The sequence below is a fragment of the Cupressus sempervirens genome, chromosome 4 (genome assembly GCF_028749045.1).
Source record: "Cupressus sempervirens isolate cs-2001-9-10 chromosome 4, ASM2874904v1, whole genome shotgun sequence".
Taxonomy (NCBI): domain Eukaryota; kingdom Viridiplantae; phylum Streptophyta; class Pinopsida; order Cupressales; family Cupressaceae; genus Cupressus; species Cupressus sempervirens.
In genome coordinates this window covers 906,518,357-906,545,914 of record NC_143121.1, presented here as the reverse complement: position 1 = coordinate 906,545,914, position 27,558 = coordinate 906,518,357, and the positions used below count along the sequence as shown (strand labels likewise).

General features: G+C 34.4%; 1 long non-coding RNA gene across 2 annotated transcripts; it reads left to right on the top strand.

Moving 5' to 3' along the window:
• The first annotated feature begins 2,148 nt into the window (after positions 1 to 2,148).
• Positions 2,149 to 27,356, top strand: LOC149564323 (uncharacterized). Of its 2 annotated transcripts, XR_016364189.1 has the most exons (3): positions 2,149 to 2,286; positions 8,220 to 8,493; positions 26,870 to 27,356. It is a non-coding gene; the product is annotated as an uncharacterized LOC149564323 (long non-coding RNA). The 2 variants fall into 2 exon arrangements; XR_016364188.1 differs by lacking the exon at positions 26,870 to 27,356 and having other exon boundaries at positions 8,220 to 8,771.
• The last annotated feature ends 202 nt before the right edge of the window (positions 27,357 to 27,558 follow it).

The window sequence follows — 27,558 nt, the reverse complement described above, 5'->3', positions numbered from 1 at the left end:
TGTTTTTTTCCTCATTAGGATTCACATTAAGATTTGGTGTTCATGTGCATATTGTTCATTGCTTTAACTTTCATTGTTGTTAAGTTGGTTAAAGTTAATTAATGTGGATTTAAGATTGAAATAGTTTAGGCATATGTTCAAGAAAAAATCACCCTCTCTACACTTCTCTTAGTGCACTCAAGAATTGTAGGATAGCCCTCATGGTCACAAACTTAATTCCCATTTTTCCAAATTGTATATTCAAATTTAGTCAATCTTGCTCTTTCTACCACTCATTGTGAATTAACTAAACATATGTTTGTACCATTTCACACTAGGAGCTAGTACTTAAAGGCATTCATTTGCATGCATTTCATGTATTTTCATCTCTCATGCATTTTCCCTTATTGTTGGGCATCTAAGTTGCAACTATTATCCACACAATTTGGACTTGTTACATTGAGGAGAAATAATATGTATTAACCTTTTAGGGCATTTCCTCACCAAACTCGATCCTTTGCATATATTTCTTAGGGGTTGAACTAGGTGAATGTGTTTCCTTATGAACTAATGACAAACCTTCCAAAGTATTCTAAAACACCTTTAGCTTTAGCCAATAAAGTCTAAGGCAAAATGAAAAAGGGTTAACTTAAAAAAATATAAAGTTAGATGTAGAAAATCATAAAGATCACATCTACACATTAGAGATATGAATCCACAACTTTGTAGTAAAGCCACACCTAGGAACTTATCCAACAAAGAACATGTTTAGTATAGAATCTAAAGCATTTCAGTGATGAAGATATCATATTTCCAAGTCAACATTATTCAGGATTCATAATCTTTACCAAATATGTATATTCTTTAATCATAAAGATACATGCGCTTATCTCTACATTTACTTTCATAATGTACATTTAGAATCAAAATGCATTAATGATGTATCTATTAAATTTAAATTAATTAATACTCATTTATAAGTATTTCATTTTATTAATCTATAATTTTTATTTTTTTAAAAGTATTTTGACACATTTTTTAACACTTCATGATAGAACCAACTTTTAATGTAGATTTTTTTAAAGAATGGTTGACTGTATTTACTAAAATCATTAGTAGTTATGATTTGCTATTATGAATCAATTGTGTAATTTTTTTAATGAAATTTATTGACCCATGTTTCATGAGTTGTAGTTCACATGACCCATGTCTCATGAAAATATATATATATATATATATATTCTTTATTAGATTTTTAGACGAAAAAAGATTAATCACTTTATAATTGATATATAACAATTTTAAACTCTTAACTTATCCTCACTATATACTCATTTTTTAAAAAATCTCTTTTTCTATGAAAATATAAAATTGAAGTGCATAATCAAGAATCCTCCCCACTATCTTTTAGAATTGACTATAGAGACATGAGAAGTGCCTTGACAAGACTATTCTTGACATCAAATATTTAAATAAAAAATCAGAATACATATATATTATAAATTTTTATTTAATTATTTAATATCCACAAAGGATCTTGTCAAAGCAATTATCACGCTTGTAAGACATTGCCCTATTCTTGCACTAATTAAATATAAAACTTTCAGAATTAGAATGAATAATAGGTCACGAGCTCACAAATACAGCAATTAATTAGATCTACCCTTCTAGAACCCCGAGAAGTCATATTCTACATTTAGGAAAAAAGCACACTTGAATATCAGTGGGTGGAGAAAAGCCTCCTTGCGCCCCAAGAAAAGTGAGCCTGAAAGAGACAACCCTAGAAAAAAAGAGGAGGTAAATGCTGTAAGGAATTTGGAGAAAAAGACAAGATACTCATTAGTTAAAAATCTAAAAGGAAAACAAAAAGTCATACTTACAATTTTCAAACCAACCTTTATTATTCGTTCGTCCAAAGGCTCTGTAAAACTGAGTTAGGTATTTCACTGTGGCAGAAAGGACGTCACTAAATACGAGAAGCACAAGGGCATACGTAGGAAAATGTGCTCTTCTTGATTAAACTACTAATTAATATATTCCTTTGCATACGGTGCCAACGCAGAGAAAAGATAAAAAGACGGGGCAGATGTGATGCAGATGTGATTTTTCAAGAGTAGGAAGATATCTCGTGTGCTGTAGAGCTTTTCAACTTGTTACTTGCTGCTCAAATTCGCTTGGTGCAGGTCGGGAATGCCTTAAAAGCTTTCATAAAATGCATTAACCATTCCCCGCCTACATCAATTGAATTGGAGCCCCATAGTGAAGACTGCAAACAGTGCCAGGATGGATCCAGACTCTATACAGATGGTTAGTGTTTGATGCTTACCATATTGGGTGCTTTCTTGTTTCGTAGTGGGCATTGTTTAACTATAGTATAGCTATACACATGATAGGATATTGTTTGCCGGTTATTTTGTAAGAAATGATTGTATTGGTTTGTTGGTACTATTGGGGATCTGTCTTTGATCCTTTTTTCCCCCTCTTCCTATTGTGCAAATCTATTTTTTTCTGATGGGTCCAGCCCTTTGCTGAGTAATGGGTATATTATATAAGCAAGCAGGCTGCATATATATGCCCTGGACATTGGTATTTTCCTCTTCTGTAACTGAAGCGACTTAAGGCCGAAGTGAGGATTGCGCCCGTGTAGTTAGAGTGACAACTGTGCCATTTAACTGGTTATTAAAGTGTTTTTGGCCATTTGGCTTTCTTTGTTTGTATGCCTACATTTTGCGTATGCTGGATAATGTTTAGAGCTATAGTTGTCCTTTCTTTCTCACGGTGATCTGTAAATATTGGAAACGTTTAGTGGGTTTTGATGTGTTTATAGCGACTATTGCGAGGAGACGGTTGTCTTCATGCAGTTTCTGCTGTCTCATTCATTGGAAAGAGATCTATCTTTACAACTACTTTATATTTGTCTTCTGCTTGTCAGAATCATTTTCAGTTATTGCAATGCCCATATTGAGAAAATGTAATGGTTTTATTGGATTTCCATGATCGCAAATTCCCAAATCATATTGTCTTAATATCTGTTTCCATTGCGACAATGTGAGTTTCTGAGATTGTTAAGTTTTTGTAATCAATCCTGATTTCTCCAAACATCTTGTTAGTTTTCTCAACTTTTGTGTCACTCCGCCTGGAGTCTAAATCTGATCATTCAAAATGTCTGTAATCAGTGTGTTTTGGCATTGTAAGACCACTGCATATGCAATGTAATGTGAAATAAAATTCAAGCTCTATAAAATTAATGTATAAGAGCTTGTAATTTTGTGATCAGTCATGACATAATTTATGCATAAGCTAGAAAATTGCTTTCAGATTTGTAGAAAGATTTTATGTCTGAGCTAAGCTATGTCTGTATTATGCTGCCAGCGTATCTTGAGTCATATAATCTATGGTTCATTGATTACAAAGATTGAGGTTCTCGATTAAGATCACCAAACTACATTTGTTTGTGGTTATTTATCTGAAGGCATATTTGTTCAGTTTTTTCCCAGCCATGGTTGCTTATTGGTGGTATTTTAGTTGAGTCGGATAATGCAACCCCATTAGACCTTTATAACGAGATTGGAGATGATCATAAGCTCCTATTCAGTTTTTTTGACTCCCAAGGCATTCTCCTCATTTCTTCTAGAATTTGCTGTTATCGTTGAGCCCGTTGGCCTGATTCTAGTGCGTTACATTTTTCAACTATTGAAAAATGCTATTGTATGATATTGTTTCTATGTTTACATGTGTATACTTTACTACCGATGTCTGTGGCATCTGTAAGGTGGTTTTATCTTAACTTAAATACAAGTGTTTGTTTCTTCTGTTGTGTTGCATCCAGGCTGCCTTCATTAGCCTTTTCTTGCTCTTAAAAGCTTTTGATATCAGTTTATGTATTATTCTTCCCCCATTTGGTGGCATATCATCTACAGGTAGTTAACTCCAGACAACCTTTTTCTTTGGTTAAAAATAGAGTTTCCCATGATTATATGGGAAACTAAATAGAATTTAAGATGCATTAAAATGAAAATAAGATGTTTAAAATTTAGGTCCATGTTTGTCATAAATTAGCATCTGGACCAGATATGTTTTCCATGACCCTTGTTATGTTCTTATGTTATAACAAAACTGCACCTCTTCATTTATTAAAGTCTTTGGCATCCCTGTATTGTCTATTTCTAGAATTTCTCTTAATCTTAAGAAAGAATACGAGGATTCCCTGCAATAACTAATTACAACAGTTAGACTACAGCCATCTTGTAAAATATTTAAGCTTTTGGTTTACAAATGTGCAAGTTTCCTAGCGTATTTTTATAATAGAACCCCCTACTTTTTCACCTTTCAAGCCATTCAGGTTCTTAATAAGCAACTGACATAATAGAAGCTGGTTTTTCATAAGTAATTGGCATTATTAGTTGAAGCCCGCTTTTCCTTTTTCTAAATCTGAAAAGTTAAAATCTTTTAGTCATTGGCATTCTCCGTCTCTTCACAAGCTTTGTCATTGAAGTGAAAATTCTTAGGTAAAAAATTATATCGATACAATTTTTTTCAGTTTTCCATAAGATACTCCATATGCCAAGTACGCGTGTTGGCCAAATGCACTTTAGGCATGTCTAATTATTTAAATAGTAATAAATCACAATGGCTATGTATGGTATCCTCAACATGCACAGCTGTTCAAATTAATAACTCTTTCCTTAAATTATTTCTTGTTGATTTTTAATATGAAGCATCTATACGGATTTTTGTGGTCTGGAGTTTTACATGAACACGACCAAATCCTCTTGGCAAGTTTGTCTTGTTTTATAAACAATTCATGCGCTCTTGTCTTGTTGAATAAAACACATTACACATATCTGCATGCCCATTGTAAGACTCTTAATAATTATATGATGTTTGTGTTTGTGTACAATACTTTTTTCAGTCCCAAGTTGGTTATATGAAACGGTATTCTCTCCACACCAAAAAATAAGTGATATAAAATATGTTGCTGCTAGCCATCTGTAAAGATTCAAGAAGTAATACAAAGCAGTTTTGATGGGTTTTTCTCTCTTTATGAAAGTAGGAGCACTTGCCCATGAAGAGTCTGGTCAAAATTCAACCATATCTGCTAATGGTAGCCAATGGTACTCGTATAAAATCGGAATCAACCTTTCTTTCCATCTTATATGACACAATTTAAGTTGTCGATTCCATTCCCTCCATTCCAGTTTTGTTTGTTATTCCTCATGTAACTTGTCCATTTGTAACAGCAGTTCATTTTTAACAACAGTAAAGTAGCACTGGATTCCAAGGTCTATTGCAGGAACATTGTTGTTGAACAACATTAAATATCAGAGAGATCAGATTTCCACAATCCATTAAAATTGTTGGTAATTGCTTCTGGATTATATTGTGTTGAAATTTTTACCATCAACGTTTTGAATCACAATACGTGATTCATCATCAGGATGAGAGAGGAAGAGCTGCAAATATTCTTTTAATGAATTGAACAGTGGAAGATTGGATAAATGGATGTATCCTCTAGTTAGCCCTATCTGAAACATTGGGATGTGATAGCACAACATTTTGTACTGTATTTGGGGTCAAAATTCAACCATGCCTACCAACTTTATTAGTAGAAAATCAGAATCAAAATGTCTTTCCATCCTATGTGACATATTATAAAATATTGTTGAATTCTATCCCTTCCACACCTGTGTTTGTTTGTTATTCTGTCATATAACTATAACCTGCTCATTCATACGAGCTGTTCATCTTGAACAATGCTAAAGAAGAAGCAATTGGAACACAAAGTCCTGTACAGGAGCATTGTTGTTAAACAACAAACAAGGTCATAAATGATTTTAACAGAGGAAGAGAAAATAAAGAGATGATTGAGTAAGTGCAGGGTTGCTGGATACTTATCTTCCCTTCTCTGAATACATGAACCAGATATGACACCCCCGGATATGGTATGGATGCATTATCCATATGTATATATAATTGAGCTTATACACGAGCTCTTCAAGTTTACATAACAACAAAATAATCATTGTAAACTAATCATCCGTACTTGTAGCTGTATTAGGGGAACGTCATAATTTTCTGTATCTGTATCTGATACATATCTGTAGCCATGCGACTCTGAGGAAAAGGGCAGCTCATCTGTCATCTATAGGAATATCATATCAACTATCTGCAATAAATTAATCTTATTATCACTACCAAAGTCATCAGGATTCAGCCATATTAACAATGAATGGCATAGGTATTTGACACAGTCCAATCTCAAAAATAAATAGTTAATTATATCTAAGTTATGACGGTAAAAAGATGAGAGCTCAAAACTTTATGTTAAAAGCTAGTATCAAGATCAGGTGATGAGAAAATGAGTTAGTGTTTCATGATTCCCATCCTAACAACATTCAGAGCTTCACCAATTCAATTATCCTGAAGGTTCAAATATATTTGAACCTACAATTGAAAATATTTACATCTAATTTATGACCGTAACATGATGTGAGAGCTCAAAACTTGAATGCAAAAGCTAGTAGCAAGATCAGGTGCAGACAAAATCAGTCACTGCCTTGTGATTACCATCCTAACGGCATTTCACTGCTTAACCAATATAAGGATCCTGAAAGTTCAAGTATATTAGAACCTGCAATAGAAAATGTTGATAACTAATTAAAATTAAAAAAATTAGACTACAGTACAATTTTGATCAATCGTTTACTGAAAGTGAATATCTTTTGTACATAACAAGTTATGTAAGGCCTAAGATATATTACTGGTAGCTTTTATAACATGTTTTGTGCTTTCAAAAAATCACCAGAAATCGGTACTGCAAGTGCAAACTTCTTATTCCAGAATTTTGTTTAAGTACCCTCCGAAATTAGGTCTACCCATTGCTGTACATCAGAAGGATGTTACATTACCCCCTATGATTAGGACAACCACCATATATGAAGGTTGTTCTAAAGTAACCTAAAGTCCAGACTATTCACTAATATTGTTGATACACTAAAGCGAACTTTTGATGTGCTCATAATTGAATTTCATATGTAGAGGCATAGACACAATAAAAGTGAGTTATGCAAAGCCTTAAAATGTTATTGGTAGCCTGCTGTAGCATGTTTTGTATTCCTGCATTATATGCTGTCAAAAGACCAACAGAAATCAGGACTGCAAACTTTTATATATGGTAAGTTTGTTGAAGTACTGTCAAAATTTAGGACTACCCAATGTCACTTATCAGAAGGATGTCAAAATATCATCTATTATTAGGATGACCACTGTATATCAGACGATTTTCTGAAAATTACCTGAAATCAGTACCACAGCAGGTCAAAAAATGCAACTTCTTATCAGACATTCAATTACTGGAGCAGCTTATGACTTGTCAAGAATGTGCTCCACATAAGGATGTAACAATTGCAGCAAACAGTTCAAATGTTTTCAGTAAGCTCACTGCATCAACTAAAAAATATCAAGAGTTCTGGAAAATTTGAATTAGACACCCATCAGCTGTTGCAGAAATGCCTATGGAACATACTTCTATTTTTCTGACTTTTGGAATTAGTTGTATGTGGAACAGCTTGCCTAACAGGGGAGGAAAACCATACAGGAACAAGCAGAGAGCAGCAAGCCAATCTTTAAAATGTTGATAACCTCAACTGTAATGGTTTTCAGTTTTCAAGAATGGTACTATTCAGACATTTGCAGTCTACAAAATTCCAGGAACTATCTGCAACAAACCATTTAGTAAATATTATACATTAAATAAATTGTGTCGAGAGCTCAAAATGTACCTATAATGAATCTCCACTAACAGGGTAGAAAAATGTTTAGGAATGAACAAAAAACCAAGCAGCCTATCTTTTGATACATTGATAACCTCATCAGTATTGATTGGCAGTTGTCAAGAATATCACTATTCAGACATTTTCTGTCTAACAGGTTCCAGCAATCGTCTGCAACAACCCATTTGGTGAAATTTTATAATTCAAATTTATAGTGTAGAGAGCTAAGGTCTATTTCAGAGATGTATCTCCATGATGTGTGGAGCTCTAATGTTGCTGAAAGCTAGTTTCTCCTGATCTATAACTTGGATCCAAAAATTTGGCTCTATTCTATAAATAGAAGTTTGGAGGCTGTGACTCTTACAATGTTTTGCAGAGAGTATGTTTTAGTTCCATCACAAACGCCTAACATATTGTATGCTAATATCAATTAATTCTCTACTGGTTATGTTGAGGGTGCACAAACAGAAGCTACATACACCCACTAATAATCAGATGCAGATCTGAAGTGGTTTGCAAGAATCAGGGAGGCTGAACAAATACAGTCAAGCAAATTGCTCTGGATGAAATGGCTAGTGAGATAAGAATGTCAAATATGCTTGTATGGCTCTTTCCATCCTAATATGCAAGGAATATGCCAAAAAGTCATCATTGTGAGACCTGCTGGTGTGGTGTATCTGGCAGATTGGAGTGCATATATAAATTCAACAAAGCCCAGGGAGACCCTGAATGCAACGAACTGGTAAGAAACACTTAGAATCATTCTTTGCAACTTGCACTTTGCTCATGCAATTATGGATTCACATTTTTTTCATGGACAAAACTACAATTTTTGCTTCACTGCCAACATCCAGACAATGCAAGCAAATTTCATGTGGTAATCGTAATTTGTTAACTTTGTCCTTTTGATGCTCTACTTTGAATGCTGAATTCAAAATTCTTGACCCGCCTGCATCATCTAAAAGAATGATAATATTGGTCTGAGTGGCAAGTAGCCAACTCCATTATTTTTTGTTAAAATTTATCAGCAAAGATTTTTTATTGCATTTTAATATCTTAAGCAAAGCTGATAATTTTTGTTTTTTCCAACTTTTTAAGCCATTGGAAAATTTTGATTAGATTGTACATGCTGAGAGGGTTGGATCACTTACTGTGACTCGTTTAAACCTCAGGCACTGTTATAGACAAATCATGATTATGAAGAATAAGTGGACATTTCAAGTAAAGTAACATGTATTTCTGCCATGAAATGCATGCCTTCACTACTGGATTCAAGATATTATTATGTCCCGTGCATTATTTAATTTGTTCTTATCTTGTTTTGCTTCTTATCCCCCTTTCTAAGACTAATTTGTTTGTTGATTTGAAGTGCTTTTTGATGCATGCATGGTATCTATATTTGAATTATGTACATGGTTCTTATGTTGCTTTATTACAACACAAATATAAGCTACCAATTGTACCTTAAGGTTTAATGGGCATGGTAACAGGTGCAATAAGATTTACCACATTGCAACTAGAAATATTATGGTTAACTATTTGACCTAATATATGTAAGTAATGCTATAAACAACAACCTTTCTATTTTATACACTTTATTTCCCCTTTTTTTAACTTTCACTATGCACTTTCAAATAGGCTTTCAACAAGTTTTCTTTTTTCCTTATTGTTAATTTTATGGGCTTTTTATTGGGTTACCCTATTGGAGGAAATAAAAGAATGATTACAAAGTTTCCCAACTAAGTAGCTAAACAAAACAAGCACTAGCCTTCAAGCAATCAAATCATTAATCTAGATAAGCAATTACTTTTTTTATTTCGAGTGGGATGTTAGGACCATGCTAAGAGAGCCTTACTTTTTCTATTTCACTTTCCTATTGGCAATAGTAGATCAGTAGTCATGTTTTGGCTCCTCTAACCCATTTCTCACTAGGGGAGAGGCCTTGGTATTTGAATGTGGTCCAATGGTTGTGATAGGAGTTGTTCACTTGATACCTACACTTATTGACTTAATGTCCAATTTTTTTGACAACATTGTACCAATACTTGTAATTTTAAAATTGTTAGTACAATGCTAACTACCCAAAATTGAATAAAATATACCCTTAGTTATAAAAATTAACCAGTGATGTGATGTCACATGAGTTGTTCAACTATGGGTCCCTTTTATACACGAACATTGGTCTCACTTTTTTTTGGGCTATTTTGGACAACTTGGCAAAAAGCATGAGGATGTGGCATCATAACGGGTGACATGGACTTGAAACCTTAGTTATAAATAGATGACTCGCCAAGTACGCTATTGTAAAAAAATTGGGAGTGATTTGAAATTTTTACATAAGGTTTTGATAAGTACGAAGTTAGGGTGTTCAAGTACTAGGTCCTCTCCCCTATAAGATCTCCCATTTATGGGATACTCATCTTTCTCTTGAAAGTCGACCCATGTTCTTGTTGGAATCATGAATGCTAATGATACTATGGGGTAGTATTGTAGAAACATGATTAGATCATTATCATGATGATATGTTACATTCATGACTATGTTTGTCATTGATGTCAACATAGAGTTTTTTTGTGTTATCTGATAGAAGAACGGTAAAAATCAAGTTAGTACGGACAGACAGGTGAGCATGTTCACAAAGCGAGGTTAAAGGGAGATAATACTAAGTGTCTAGTATATGTAGCTAACCTTGGAAGCATAAGATATTAAGTTTAGAAGAATTTATGCAAGTTCCAGTGAAAACTATTCTGAGATAGAGTTTACAAAAGCATGTTCTTGTACACTTGTTATATCTCTTAACATAGTTGTTATTTTGAGAAGACGAAGTTAAAGATGTGAATAAAACATTTTGGAGATAATGTAGCTAAGCTCGCTCATCATAATGTTACATGTACAGAAAGTTATTCAAGTTACAAGGCGAAAAATTAATGTCATTGCTAGGTGTAACGTGTTCTTAATGAGGTCCTATAATATTTAATTGAAAAAGGTGTGATAGCCGACTCAGGGAATTGTTTTATGGATTCGGTATAAAGGAATGACATTTTCCTTTATCATGTATGGAAAGGATGAAAGATTGCAAGAAGCACGAAGAGCGAAATGCAAAGATAAGTAGAGTAGAGCAAAGGTGAAGAAGACTTCATTGCCAAGGTTTTATTATAAGATTCGAAGTTTGATATTTGTATTTGAGGTTCATGAACTGGTTTACAAGGTCTGATAGTGATTGGTCTAATTGACAAGATAGAGGAGAGAAGTTAAAGTACAATATTGACAATTATTTTGCAAAGAATAGTTGAAAGATCAGTTGGACAGTGGATCCTTTTGCCTTTTACAACTCCAAACAAGGTTGGAATCTCCTAATAGGGACTAATGTACTAAATGTTGTAATAGACTCCTAATAGGGTCTATCCTCCAACAAGAAATATTTATATTAATACATCATTTTGTGGCCATCATTCCCACCAAGGGTTTCCCTAGTTAATATATCTGGTGTAATTGTGTATGTGCATCTTTGTATGGTTGTTTACTTTGATTGAATGGTTAAGATTATTTAAGGTTGATAATTATTGGATAACTGATAGTGATGAATGAGACATGGGAGTTTGCCCTTGGACTAGCAGAAAAGAATGTGATAGGAACAAAATAGGTATTCAGGAACAAGATGAATGAACAAGGTGAAGTTGTAAGGAACAAAGCAAGATTGGTATGTAAAGATTACTCTTAGCAAGAAGGAGTTGACTATGACGAAACCTATGCTCTTGTGGCAAGAATAGAACCAGCAAGGTTATTCTTGGCCTATGCAAAACATAAGAAATTCAAAGTGTATTAAATGGATGTCAAGTCAGCATTTTTGAATGGAGAACTTTAAGAACAGGTATACATAGAACAACCTGAAGGTTTTCCTTTAACAAATGACAAGGACATATTATGCAGATTGATGAAAGCATTGTATAGCTTGAAACAAACATCCAAAACTTGGTATGCAAGGTTGGACAAACATTTAACAAAGTTTGGATTTAGCAAAGGTATGGCAAACAATAATCTAGATGCTAAAAAGAAATAGATGATAGATTGATGATTTTGGTAATATTTGTTGATGATATCATATTTGGAGGAAATGATGTGAAAATGACTAGTGTGCAAAAGAAATGAATAAGGAATTTGAAATGAGCATGATAGAAGAAATGGAATACTTCTTACGATTACATATTGTGCAGGAAAAAAAATGAATATTTATTTCTCAGACTAAGCATTTGAAAGATCTACTAAAAAGGTTTGGTTTGGAATCATGTACACCAGTTGGAACACATATGGTAATTGGACCCAAGTTATCTACAAAGGATGAGAGACCTACTGTTGAGCAAAACAAGTACAAATCTATGATAGGAATGTTGCAATATTTGACTCACACCAAGTCGGATATAGCAAATGCAATTGGAATTTGTTGCAAGATTTCAAGTTGATCCCAGAGAAGCACATTATGTAGCAGTCAAAAGGATATTTAGATACCTTAAAGGAACACCAGAGTTCGGATTGTGGTATGATAGATCTAATGATTTCACTTTATATGCTTATACTGATGTTGAATGGGCAGGCAATATGGATGACAAAAAGAGCACCAGTGGTGGAGCCTTCTTTCTTGGAAGAAGATTGGTTTCTTGGTTAAGCAAGAAGCAGAATTGTATCTCACAAAGTACACCAAAAGTAGAATATGTTGCAGTAGGAAACAATTGTAATCAAGTTGTTTGGATGAAGCAGATGTTGAAGGATATAAGGATAGAATTCAGTGAACCTGTTGTCATACATTGTGATAACACAAGCATAGTCAATATGTCTAAGAATCTAGTGTTGCACTCTAAGACTAAGCACATTTCTATCAAATATCACGTGTTGAGAGAGAAAGTTGTAGAAACAGAAATTAGATTGGAGTATGTAAGCACAAAGAGTAGATTGCAAACATTTCACCAAGCCTCTTTCCAAAGAGACTTTTGAGTATTTGTAAAGTATGTTAGGGGTTATGCCCCTTCCTACATTAGAGTAGATGATGCAAGAGTGCATCAATCCAATGCAACAGAGCACTATTGTTTGTCTGAATTGAATGTTGAAGTCGTCTAGGACTCTTGTTGGATGTTGTTTTGAACAGTGCTTTGGACACTTGAGCAAGTCAGAGACAATTAATGTAGAGATTGATGCTTGTTGAAACCTTTGACATTGATGTCAATGGGGGACAAATTACAACATGAAAAACAATTTGATATAGAGTACATTGAAGGGAGAGATTGTAGCTGATATAGAGCACATTGAGGTATATCAATGGGGTAGAATGATTGACAAAGAAGATTTGAAAAGAAAGGTTAACAGTCTTTTACTATTAGTATTTTTTAAACTAGATATTTTTCATCTATGTTGCCATCAATGCCAAAGGGAGAGATTGTTGAAAGCATGAATGTTGATGATACTTCTATGGGGTAATATTGTAGAAACATGATTAGATCACTATTATGATGATATGTTACATTCATGACTATGTTTGCCATTGATGTCAACATAGCAGTTTTTTGTGGATCTAATAAAAGAACAACGGTAAAGATCAAGTTGGCACAGACAAATAGTTGAGCATTTTCACAAAGCGAGGTTAAAGGGAGATAATACTAAGAGTCTAGTATATGCAACTAACCTCAGAAGCATAGGATATTAAGTTTGGAAGAAGTTATGCAAGTTTCAATGAAGATTGTTCTAAGATAGAGTTTACCAAAGCATGCTTTGGTAAACTTGTTATATCTCTTAACAAAGTTGTTATTATGAGAAGCCAAAGTTAAAGATGTTCAGAAGACATTCTGGAGATGACGTAGCTAAGCTCGCTCATCATAATGTTACACATACGGAAAGTTATTCAAGTTACAAGGCAAAAAATTAATGTTATCGTTAAGTGTAACATGTTCTTAATGAGGTCCTATAATAATTAATTGAGAAGGTGTAATAGCTGACTCAGGGAATTGTTTTATGGATTTAGTATAAAGGAAGGACATTTTCCTTTATTACGTATGGAATGGATGAAAGATTGCAAGAAGCACGAAGGGCAGAATGCGAAGATAAGGAGAACAGAACAAAGGTTAAGAAGACTTCATTGCCGAGGTTTTATTATGAGATACAAAGTTTGATAATTGGATCCGATGTTCTTGACCTAGTCTACAAGGTTTGACAGTGATTGGTTTGATTGATAGGACAGAGGAAAGAAGTTAAAGTACAATACAAACAATTATTTTGCAAGGAATAGTTGAAAGATTAATTGGACAGTGACTTCAGTGGTCTTGCCCCAAAAGTTGTTCAGACAGTGGGTCATTCTGCCTTCTACAAATCCTAACAGGGTTGGCACAACTTCTAACAAGGTTGAAATCTCCTAACAAGGATTCAAAGTCTCCTAACAAGAACTCATATGTACTAAATGTTGTAATAGACCCCTGACAGGGTCCATCCTCTAACGAGGAATATTTATATTAATACATCATCTTGTGGGCATCATTCCCACTGGGATTTTCCCTTTGATCAATGGTTTCCCTAGTTATCTTGGTGGACTATTGTTTCTAATAGTTCTTTAATTTCTGAATGCTATAATTTTACATCATATTAAAAAATGATTGGTAAGAGTTTAAGAGTATCTCAATTATTTAAATTTCAAAAGGTAGCTTCAAATTTCTAGTGCCCACCTGAATAGCCTTTTTACTCTAGCCTCTTCACGACATCATGCCCACATCCTTCCTCTTTACCCTAATTATAGCCACAACCCTAGAGGTCATATCTATAGTTGCAAGTTGCTATGCCAATGTAGAATTATTCTTGAAAGCTATATTTTTAAATTAAGCGATGGGAATCTAAAAAATATTCAACTTGTTGAATAACATGGATCATTTTCTGCAAATGTACTAACATTGCCAATCTAATTGATATATTCCAAATGCTTTGAAGAGTCATAAATATGAGAGGAGACATGTCTCTATAGTTAATCATCATTAGTGTGTGTGGGTTTATACATATATTATGATCGTATGCAACTACAAACCTAACACTCCCTCTTAGGGAGAATTGTTATAGAACACATTATTGTCTTGAGAATATGAAGAGAGATCCTCTTAATATGATATTCTTGGAATGACATATTTAAGGATACCAATATAAATTCATCAACTTAGATGTTTTCTTTCAATATAATCTAAAGTATGATTCAACAAGAAATATCAATCATATGATATTCATCATGCATATATTCTTTTGGTATGTGCACTAGCATCAAATCCTTGACACCTACCAAAAGAATATGTTATATCCTAGAAGGATACTAAGATATGAATTATCTTATTTGTGGCACTTCGAAACAACAATTTAATATAGTCTATCATATAACAAGAATTCACAATGTCACGATTTCTATCATGACAAGTATCATAATCTCTGACAATTCGGGACATTTTATTGAAGTATGATCATGATACGTTCGTTATCATGACTTCCAACACTTTGGGACAACAATTTAATGAAGTCTATCATGATAACATGTCTACCATTTATAAGATCATCATTTTACAATGGTTACCTTATGTTTATATATGTCAATGAAAGATCGTCACTTTTCATTATATATCATATGTGAAATGTTAACCACCATGAACCGAGATAGAGGGTGGTACAAAAAGGTTTTCACCTCAATTCTCTCTCACAGAGAAGAATGCATTACAAGGAATTTCACTTAGAGCTTCTCCTCATAGAAAAGATATCATTCACAAAGGATTGCACCTCAAAATTCTCCCTCTGAACAATGATCCTAGAAAGTCATATCTAGTAGTTACTGCCTTAGAGGCTCTCTTCCCCCAAGGATTCTTGTCAGGGTTACTCTAAACTTGATATTAATCTTTCGATTTTCTAGTGATAAGTCAATACTTCCTCATGATGCACTCAAAAGTAGGCCCGTCAAAATCATGTAGTCACACACATGTATTTCTAGACTCCCTCTGAGTATCAATCTTCTAAGCTCTCATGTTGCCTTCGGATAAGTGTCATACTCCCTCTTAATGTAGAAGGATACTCATAATCTCAATCATCAAAGATATATTCTTCAAGAGCCTCACTTTATCCAGCCTAATTACAACTTCTTTTAGAGCTACTGTCATAAGATTGAGTTTGCACAATTTTGGTAGCATGTGTATCAGCGTTCTTTTCCTGCAAGAACATCCTCAGACATAAAGGAAAAGATCAAGACAAATAACTCTTCTAGTATGTATAGAACTACGAATATGAGAGATACTACAAAAAGTAGATAAATGTAATACTCAAGGATAAGAATACATATATGCCCATGAGGGTCATGGAACATCTCCTTTCTAAAGATGGTTCGCGTCGGAATGAAACATTGGTTATTATTCCCCCCAACAATGTAAAATTCTCATTCTTATATCATTGAAGGGGAATGTTAGACTGCAATAGTCGTCAACTCATAGTTATTCTTTAGGCATCGATCTTCAAGTTACTTTCCTCATTTCAAGATCTGATATAAATATCCATCATCTTTTGTCAAAAAGTTTATACATTGATTATTTTCTCCCTAGTCAAGCATTATTATCACTTGTGGTTTAGCTATCAACATTTGTTCAAAGTTCCTCCATAATATATGTCTTCATACTTGCTAAGGACTTAGTAAATTTATGCTCAATGAAATGATTTTATATGCTAGTGGAGAAAGAATGACTTTAGTACAAAAAATGCTCCTCATAGAAAGAATGACTTTAGTACAAAGAATGCTCTTCATAGTCCAAGGTCACGTCCACAGCACAAATGAATATCTTTCACCAATGATATGCTCCAAATATCATTGAAATTTGTAGATAGAATCTACAAAAGCCTTTGTAAAATAAACTGACTGATAGAGTCTATTAGCCACGGATATATTCGGCATAGAGACATTATCACACTTATGTCATTCATCTCTGCTTCTTTATAACGTGTATTTGGCATTCATATTCCAAGTTCACATTATGACTCTGATATAAAACAATAAATGTCCTCCATCTTTGATGCTTTTTCTTGATGATATGTCGATGGATGAAAGAATGTAGTCCTTAGCTACTTTTGTCATTGAGTGTCATCCAAACTTATATTTATAGGTTCATGAAGAATTAATAACCCAAATATATGGTGCAATTATATTTCATCTCTAGTGGAAACCATAATCTTTATTGAATGATGAATTTATTTCTACCTTGAACCTTTCTTATGTTTGGAAATTAATATTATCTCTGCAAAAATTATTTGTATTATTCGACTTGTTCATTGCAAAAGGGAGTCTCCAACAGCAAAAATTCAAACTTTTGAGAATGTGATTGGACTTTGCCATGGGATGAGATCTAGGTCTAAGACACAAATGTCTTAGCCAATGCAGGTTGTTGCATGAGGCATATTTGATGAACTCATTAGGTTTTAACTATTGCAATTAGATCGACTATCTATAATCTCTTGAGAGTGTTCACCATGATAAATGTAGAATGTGGAACAATTTCTATTGACAATTAGTTTGAAACGAGTATTAGATCCTGATTGTAGGTATCATGAAAGATACATCCATTTATTCAAAATCATCACACCAATAGTCTAAGGCCCATTTCTCTAAACTCATTTACAGTATGCCAATATTTGTTTTCGAAATCACCCAGCAACAAGAATGAAACTAAACATTGGTCTTTGATACTCTATTAAAATGAATTGTGGAGACTTCTCTACCTATAGATGAAATTTGGAAACACAATCTTTACTATCTTTATTGGCTTAGATCCCATATTAATATGTCCTTACATGCCATCAACATCACTTGAGTATCTATCTTGACTTTAGTGTCTATCGTCATATTTGAGTTCTTCGTAATATGTCTCATGCGACCATTTGAAGACTCAATAGTTTCTTTTATTTGTTACCTTTGTTTTCCAAATAATTACCTATTCTTGTCTCCGACTTGGATTTACAAAACAAATCAAACAATCACTTCCTATTATTGCATTCCTTGATAGACTTTTATTTATTTATTATTATTATTTTTAATCACTCAGTCTCTACTTCTTGTTTGTACTCCTAAAATTAAGTAGTCTTGCAAGACAAAAATGATTCTTCTAGAAAGGTATTTGAATCGCAACGTCCATGACCACCAATATCATTTGATAGTATGAACTTCCCATATTAAGTGCAAAAGATAAATCAACTCATGAATTTCCATAGGCTTGGGCCCACGATGATTATCTCTACCATTGTAAATTTCCAATTGTAACATTGGTAGTGTCCATTAAGTATGGTCATCCACTGTGATATCTATAGATGATTCAACTCGAGAAGATGCTCATGTATCTCACACAAATCTCAGCTTAGATCCTTCAAATGTCCATTGTAGATGCAATATAAATTATCTGCATATAAAATATTGGTAGTGTCCACTAAGTTTGGTCATCCACTATGATATTTGCAGATGATTCAACTCGAGAAGATGCTCATGTATCTCACACAACTCTAAGCTTAGATCCTTCAAATGTCCATTGTAGATGCAATATAAATTATCCGCATATAAGGATGAATCACTGAACATAGATAGCTAATGAATAATTATCACATATCCAGAATGAATAGTCCGAGTATTTAGGTCACAATATTAACAAGAAAGTAATTTTGATAATGCTTCCTTGATAATTCATTATGGAATTTATTGATATTCTGATAAGATTATGGATGCACAGGCTCTTGCCATTGATAATAGTCTAATTTGTTTGGTTAGTTAAATTTGTTTTGCCAAACTTCAAAATACATAAGCTCCATAATAATACAAACATTTCTTTATTTTGATAATAGATTCCCTTTGGTTCTGTTAATATATTCTTTAAGGGCCAAGGTAAATTTCACTACGGTAGCCAAAAAGAAACAACAATTGCTTACAACCAAGAAATAGACAGATTCAATCTCGTGGCCTCTCCTCCATAATAGAGTCGTCGCCCATATGTGGAAGGAGCCTTTTGTAAATAATTATGCGATTACTATGGTTTGGAAAAGTTTGTTGAATGTCGAATGCTCTAATTTACTTCTCATGAAGGCATTCTATTATATCTATGCCAATAATTTATAGCAAGGTTTCCTCTCTAACTCTTTGTTAAGTTCAGACTATGGTATTCTAATCATTCCCAACAACTTGCTCTGATACCATGTTAAGTAACATGGATCGTTTTCTGCAAATGCACTAACATTGCCAATCTAATTAATATATTCCAAATGTAGATTTGAAGACTCATAAATATGAGAAGAGACATTATATATATATATAATTTATCATCAACAATGTATCTCGAGATCGAATCAGCCAATAGTGGCATGTTGTGATGGTTAAGTTGTTGCGTTGTTATCCTTGCCATCCAGGTTCAAATCTCATGGGGATGAGGTCCCCCGTTTGTGGCCTCACTGGTTCATAGCTCCAAGTCAAAGCGTTGGTGGTACCGGTGGGCGTGTTGCGCCAGCACTACTGGTCACGTTAAAAAGTTTACCAGGGGCATTTAAAAAATAAGAGAGTATCTCGAGATCGAATCAATCTGATTGCAACTACAAACTTAACACAACCTAGGGGTGTTCAAGGTAACATTCTTCCACCGTGTTGATCGCCTTGAGGAGCAATTAGCAGTTTCAATAGTAAAGGCATACCTATCATAATCTAATGATTGAATACATACCTTCTTTGCTCCTTTGAGGCATATTTTCAAGTGGTGCACTTTGAACTAATCAAATTTTGTTGAAGTTTCAGTTAATAATGTCAAACATATGTTGATATGCCTCAAATGATAATACTAAATTTTCCAAGAGTCTCCTACTCTCAAAAAGTGTTGAAAGGAAAAAAAGGTGGAGGGATAAATTTGGCAAACTTGTGCAAATAGAAGATATTTAAAAGTTTCACTTGCAACCTTGTGCCTGGGTTGGGCATGACAATACCCTCTTTATTTGGTTCCTTTAACTTGCTAATTGCCTTCAGGCTCTTAGGGTAAAAAGGAAACTCTTCTCTCTCCCCATCAAAATTTATCTTGATGAGGATCTCACCAGATCACAGGTGATAGAACTTAAGGAAGCTCGGGCTTTGGTTGTGACTACTTGACAGGAGGGTAAATGGGTTGTGATCAGAAGCCTCAAGGCTATGATTCAAGACACTTTCCCTGCTAGTTGGGAGTCGAGATTGAAGTAGGTCCTAAAGGCTACATACATTTTCTAGGTGGTAGTACTTTTACTGTTCTTCCTTCTTTCTCTTCTCCTTTCTCTATCTCTTTCTATCTTTGAGCTTGGATCCCTACTCCTTGTTGGGGTGGTTCTCGCTTGCTTCTTCTTTTGCTTTTGTTCTTGTTCTTTTGCAGACACTATTTGGTGTCCCCCTATTTGTTGCTTTCTTGGTTGTAAGTTCTCAGTCCCATAGATGTTGGTCTTTCGTTGACATTAATAGATTTATTTTATCTTTTCTTATCATATCTAAAAGGATTGAATCTTGGATGCCCTGGCTTTAGGAGGAGTGTAGTTAATATGAAGAGATTTCCACAATCCATCACACTCATTGAGAAGAGCATCAAGATGAGAAAAACACCAGGGTGAGAAGAGCTAAGGGTCAAGCAGGATTCAGGATAGACTACCAGACCATAGATCATATCTTTACACTACGAGCTATTATCGTGGAGGCTCGACATCACTCGAAGAAAGTCTACTGTTGTTTTGTGAATTTTCGTAAGGCTTTTGATTCCATCCCCAGAGCAGCCCTTTTTCAGAGACTGAGAGATATTGGTATTTCTGAGATCTTATTGACGGCTATTATGAGGTTATATGAGACTTTGGTTGGTAGACTCAGGACCACAGAGGGCCTCTTTGATCCTATCCAGAGCACCATTGGGGTGAAGCAGGGTTGCCCTCTCTCGCCCACCTTGTTCGGGATCTACATTGATGAACTCGAGGCTTTTCTTAGTGACTCCTCGCTTCCAGGTGATGGTTGTCATCTACACTAGGTTTTGATCTCCATCCTTCTCTTTGTTGATGATGTGGTTCTTCTTGCTTCCTCTCCTGAGGGTCTTCAAAGGCTTTTAGATAGACTTGCATCTTTTTGTGATATGAGACAACTGGTTGTGAACCTTGAGAAGACTCGGGTTATGGTCTTCAACGGTTTGAAGACTTCACATCTCCATTTTCACTTCCAGAGTCAGGAAGTTGAGATTACATCATCTTACACATACCTTGGGGTTAAGTTTTTTGGATCTCGTTTCAGCTTGAGATAAGTTATTCAGCCTTGGATCAGTAAAGGGTTGGGTTCCCTTGCCATGCTCGAGAGACAGTGCTTCAGACACCACTTTCAAGATACATCGTCTAAGCTATGCCTCCTGGATTCCTTAGTAAGACCCATAGTGCTCTATGGTTCGGTGGTTTGGGGTCCTTCTCTTTTAGACTCGGATTGGGCCATGATCGAGCGTATCCAAATTATGCTCCTCTGTTGGATTATCAGAAGTCACAGTTCTACCCCCCATAGTATTATTTTGGCCGAGTTCGGTGCTCACCCATTTAGACTTGCAGCCTTTTTTGACTTGATCTGGTTTCTCCATCGTCTTCGTGGCTTTGCTGACTCAGAGGAAGGCCAACACAGATACCCTTATTTAGCCTACTGCTCCTCAGTTGCTATTGTTGACATCGATCCTGCCACTAGAGCCTGCGGCTGGTATGCTCAGGCTACTATCCTACTAAGTTCAATGGGGATCGACATTGATCATCTTCCTCCCTACCAGTTCTCATTGGATGCCCCTGCTCATCTACTCCCTTCTCGGCAGGAGTTGAACGGGCATGTCAGACTTGACATTTACAGGAAGTATATCACACGGACCTGGGTGGATCCTCGAGGGGGACTACATCCAAGGATGGCTTTCTACGCTGAGCACTTCTTAGTTATCCGAGATGGGATTATTGTACGCCTTGAGTACTTACATAGATACTGGACTCACACCCTGCGTATCTCCCTTGGCTCCTTTAGGGTGGGCTCACACAAACTCTGGATTCAGGTCGATCACCATATTGCTAGAGAGGATTGGGTGTGTACACTTTGTACCTTAGCAAAGACAGAATCTGAGATTCATTTTCTTTTTAGATGCCCCATATACTACGAGATTAGAGGGATATTTTACTGTTTATTTAAAGATTGCAGATCCCTCTCGAATTTTTTTAGGTACACTGGTCAGCGTTGCATTGCACTCTATCTTCGCGAGTCCTTACAACTTCGTGACCATACTTTACAGCTTTCATTTCCCAAGAGTCAGACCCAAGCACAACTTATTACGACCTTCTTCTCGCCCTTAACTCCAGCTCGGGGTGTGAAGCGACCGTACAGTTTCCCTAACACGGGCTGTTCCAAATCGGTGAGACCCCGCAGGGGACCTTTTTGCCAATGACACTCCTCTCGTGGCACTCACCTTCATCACAAGGCTTCTGGTAGCCGCACAAATCAGTCACTATTGGACTTTTTCCCTGTGAAGACGGATACCTAATCTTTTCCGTGATGTTTCCTACTTTCTTCTTCTTTTGTTGTGCTTGTTCTTTTTTGGACACCGTTTGGTGCTCCGTTTGTCTGCTTTTTCCTTGTTGTAAGCTTCCAGTCCCATAGACCCACGTTGTGGTCTTTTGTTGGACATTACTAAATTTATCTTATCTTATCTTATCTTATCTAAGGAATGTAGTTGTCTCCTAGGTCTAAACTCTCTAAAATTTTGTTTCTATATTTGATTGACTTATAAAAAACTATAAATAAGCCCTAGGCACATGAGTAGCTTATCATCAGGGCATCCATGAAAAAGTTGCTAGTTTTGCAATATGTATGCATTCAAATATGAAAGACTAGGTAATATTGAGTTGAATTTGCATATAAATATTGTTTCTTTGTAATGTCTACTTTCTTTCAATTCCTCTTCTCCTAGCTTAGTGCTGACATCTCAACAACATTTTTCAACAAACTTATTTTCTTTTCATGTTGAGGATGTGAAGTGTAAATACTCTATTAATTGTAAGAATGGTTTTCCTTTTCCCAACCACACTCACATATAAATTATCATTGCCTAATATTGGTTGCATTTTCCTTTTAGCCAAAGTTGTTCTCTCATTTTTCCATTACCATCTAAAGCTACATGTTCACTCAAATGTATGTATGTCGCTCTACCCTTGCTCACTCTTGCAGCAAATAAAATATATGATAGAGATGTGAGCACCTTAATGTTTCCTTTAATCCCAAAATACATGTATTGATGTCTTGCTTGTTGCATTTTAGCCTAGAGCATGTTGTGCCTACTATACATTCAAACCAAGATTTTCACCCATTTTTCCTTCATTGAGATTGTAAATAAATATAATGAAGTAATATTATATTTAACATTAGAAATGTTGAAAGATCCATCAAATTTTAACTCTGGTAATTTATGGGACAAATTAATTAGTCAAGGAAGTGATTACATGGTTCATCCATAGCATAAGAGATTCCTAAAAATATCTATATAAAATAATGCATCACCAATGTATTCAAACCAAAAGTAAATGTAACATTAGAAAATGTATGTTCACATTTGGATCAAATAATGCTATTAAAGAAAAGTTTATTCTTTGTTGTGTTGATATTAATTAAAGAGGCTTTACAATCTACTAAGAAAATTGATTGTTAACACAAAAAGCTCACCGACCTAATTATGCTAGTGATAGTTGAGCAAAATCATAGTAACAAAACTTGTCGCGAGTCACCCGAGACGGCGAGTCGGGTTACCCTACCGAGTCAAAATGACCAGTGACCCTAACCCGCCAAGTCATCAAATATTTTATATTTCTCTAAGGTATTTCTATTAATATACCCTGACTCACCGAGTCATGACCAAGTCTGAGTTGGGTCACAAGTCGAATTGTCCTTGCCGAGTTAGAGCTAGGTCTGAGTCTCATTACTTTGAGCAAAATAGAACTACACAGTTTTTTAGTCTTTTGATAATAGAAATGTGTCTAATGATGGAATGTTCTCATTAAATAACATGATTTTATCATTAAGTAATCAATTTTCATTACTTGAAAGATAACAGTAGTTGAGTGCAATACAACCATGCAATTTTTCAATCTTCAGATAATAGAAATGTGTGTTTATGGAATGTTCTTGTTTAAATAACACAATTTTTTTCATCAAATAGCTAATTTTTCATTGCATGAAAGATTACTAGTGAGCATAGTAGGGCCACTCATTTAAAATTGTGAAATTGCTTTTCTACCAATTGAAATTTAATTAACAATCTAATACACCATTAATTAGAGGAAAATGATCATTTAATATGGGTAAGCTTTCTTAATTAAGGCAATGTGCAACATACACATCGTTAATATTACAAACTTAGATATTCAACATGGCAACAATGTACAAAAACATGCATGTGAGTATCAATTGCATGTGATATCATAATCATACATCACAACCATCGCCACGTTATTGGCAATTGGCTTTATGTTGCCATTGATGCTAAATTCATTGATTTTGATGACTAAGATAATGATATCAATTATGCTTGTTGTTGGTGGTGCTATCAATGGCAGAGATTGTTAACAGTTTGTATTTGATGTTGTCATTGATGTCAACTAGTCATTTGCATTGATGTTAATTTGATGAAGTGGTGATGTCTTTAGTATGAAAGCTAATAGAGGTTCAGTATTGAGTGTTCAGATGTTGACCTAATGTCTGATTGTGAGACCTAGTCAATATGTGGTGTATTTGAATTGTAATAATATGGAAAGTTGAAATATGCATAAAAGAGTATTTGAAGTCCTCCACATTGTTAAATATTGTACTTGTGATAGAGATCTTTATCTCTCAAAATCTAGATGTTATTATCATTATGGTCACCTTCAGCTGAAAATGACATTTCTTGTAATATTAATTGTAAATGACATGTGTCATTCATATGCATTGAGGCATGGATATTTGAAGAGTTGTAATTAATTACAAGGGTTATGAGAAACCAACAAGACTTTCAATTGTTATGTGAAGGGTCTCTTTATTGGTTATAAATTTCGCTTCAAGTGAAAGGATCGTACACTGGAATTCATATTATCAATAAAATGATCTTTTGTTGTGTTTATGAGGTTTTCCCTTCACTCTACAAGGGTTTTCCCAAGATAACTTGTGGCGTTGATTGTATTTCTTTTATGGTTTCATTATAGTTTTTTTTCATCTTTAGTTTATGGGCTATAGATTTAACATGGTATTAGAGCCCATTTAGATTTTAACAATGAAAGAAGCATGTACATATTGACAATACATATTATGTGGGATAGTGGTGTTTGTAGCAGGTGTCGGGATTTTGTTATTTATATCAACAAATGAAGGAAAGTGACAGGAAAATGATGGTACAAGTCATTAACATCAGTACTATATACAAATATGTAACGTGTTTGGGAAAGAAATGATTGGAGTCTTTCTCAGACTTAAACGATTATGATATTCTATTTAGTGTGACAATCCAAAAGCTTTTTAAAGGTTTTTCACGGCTCAACTTCAATTCAAATGGATTCCTTATGATAGGATTTTGTCACTTTCTATTTGCATTTGTTCATAATCTCCTTTTATGTGAAAGTCATAGCATGCCATGCACATTTTGTTTCATGGCGAAGTGATCAACATTATAGCCCCTTCTTTTGATGATGGTAGTCCCCTTCTAATCTTCTTGGTTACCACCAAACTTGAGAAAAGAGGGAGGTTGATGAATGTTGTCAGGCTCTTGTGTGTATGTTGACTTGGTATTAGTTTTCTTCTCTTTTGGCATATGCATCGTTAGCTCTAGATTTCATTTGTTAGTTTCTTTTTATCATTGCAACTTTGATTTATATTGTGATTGGACTCCACTTGTGCACGTCCTTGTCACCATTTTCTTGTGAAGTCTTTGATTTCGCAAGAGTCGTCTTTTCGTTCTATATTCATGGAGTTTTATATTTCTATCGCTCAAGCTCAAAAGTAAAGAAAATGTGAGCTATCACTCGATGGAAACGAATGGAAATAAATTACATGTGTGGGGTTGCATAGTCTAAGCTATTATAAATGTCAAGAGCTTCTAAGATGTGATGTTGTCGTAACATTTTGTAATGCTTTTTCATTCTTGTAACTGTTGGATATCTGATGGTCACCATGTGGTATTTGAAAGACATCGTGTGTCTATTATATCTCTCTTTTATTGTATTGTTTTTGTGTTTAAAGTTGTCGAGGATCATTGTGGCATCTTGATTCTGTATGTATTTTGGTGTGATTTCTTTTATCGCATGTTGAGAAGAGTCTTTTGCTAGTGTTACCTTGTATTCGACACTCATTATGTTTTAGAATGATGTTTCTAGAAATTACTTTGTGTCATTGGATATGAATGGAAGATGATAAAATGTGAATAATTGTCCAAAACTTAATCAGGGCAGTGTTGAATTTGTTGCACTGACTGAATATATGGTGTGGCCACCAATGTCACCATTGCATTTTTTACTCATTAATGTTCAATATCAACAGTTAGAAGTGGGATGCTTCTGGCAATCATGTGACTTTTTTAAGTTATGGGAGGCAGAGATTTTTTTTTTTTTTTTGTATCGTTGCATATTGACATTTCATATAAGGAACATACACACTTGTAATGATAAGAAAAATAGTTTTAGATGCCCAACAACAAATATATACATCAATTAGGTTGTCAACAATTGTAGTGGATTCTAAATAGAAGAATCATTTCTTGTTGGGCTCAGACAATCATTGAGATATGTTTTCTCTATACCCTTAAATATGGATTTGTTACTAGTAATGGCATTAATATTTATCAAAATTCATCTTTCTTGGTTGCACAGGTTATAGCATTAATATTTGTGAGTTATTATCTCATGATTGTATGACATTGTGGGAACATTGCTTAGGACTGTTTCGATGATTCATGATGAAGTATATTCAACTTCAGATGGAGGATTGCTATCCAGAATCTTATTGTATTAATCAAAGTAGTCCTTGATTGATCTTTATAATCAATAGATGTTAATTTAATCTCTATTGGTTGCAGGATGCAGCAACAATGAAATTTAGAGGGAGATGTTGAGCTTTAGAGGAATATTTTAGCTCCAAAGGGAGGCTTCATAATTAAGAGAGAGTGCTTATAGAATCCTCTTCATTCTCATATATGCTTGTGATGATTGTGGTATTTGTAAAATTTGAGACTTAAATGGAAGTAAGTCTTGTTTTTACGCCTATTTCTATTATTGTCTGAATAAATGAGATTGTAAGATCAGCTATGATAACTCTTTTACTATGCAATAATGAACATAATGTTGAAAGAGTCCATGATGTCGTCACATTGAAAGATTCTGTGATAAGTGTTGCATGTCATGTTGAGAGGTTCCATGACATATCACGTTGAGTGAGTTAGTGATTAAAGGCTTAGCTATGAGTCTTACAAATCTATCATGTTGAGTGATTTCATAGTTATTAATAATGATTAAATTGTTCTCTTAGTGTCATGCTAGGAGATTACATAAATTTTGATAATACAATGAAGGTGAGTACTTCTAATGTTGTGAGATATTTACCTAAGATTTTGAAACCTACTAACATTATGTGTAAGGAATGTGTGATGGCTAAAAAGAAAAGTAAATTTCCAAGAAAAACATTTACTATTTAAGAAAAGTTAGAAATTGTTCATACAAATCTATGTGATCCTACAAAGACAAGATCTTTCTATTGTGAGAGGTATTT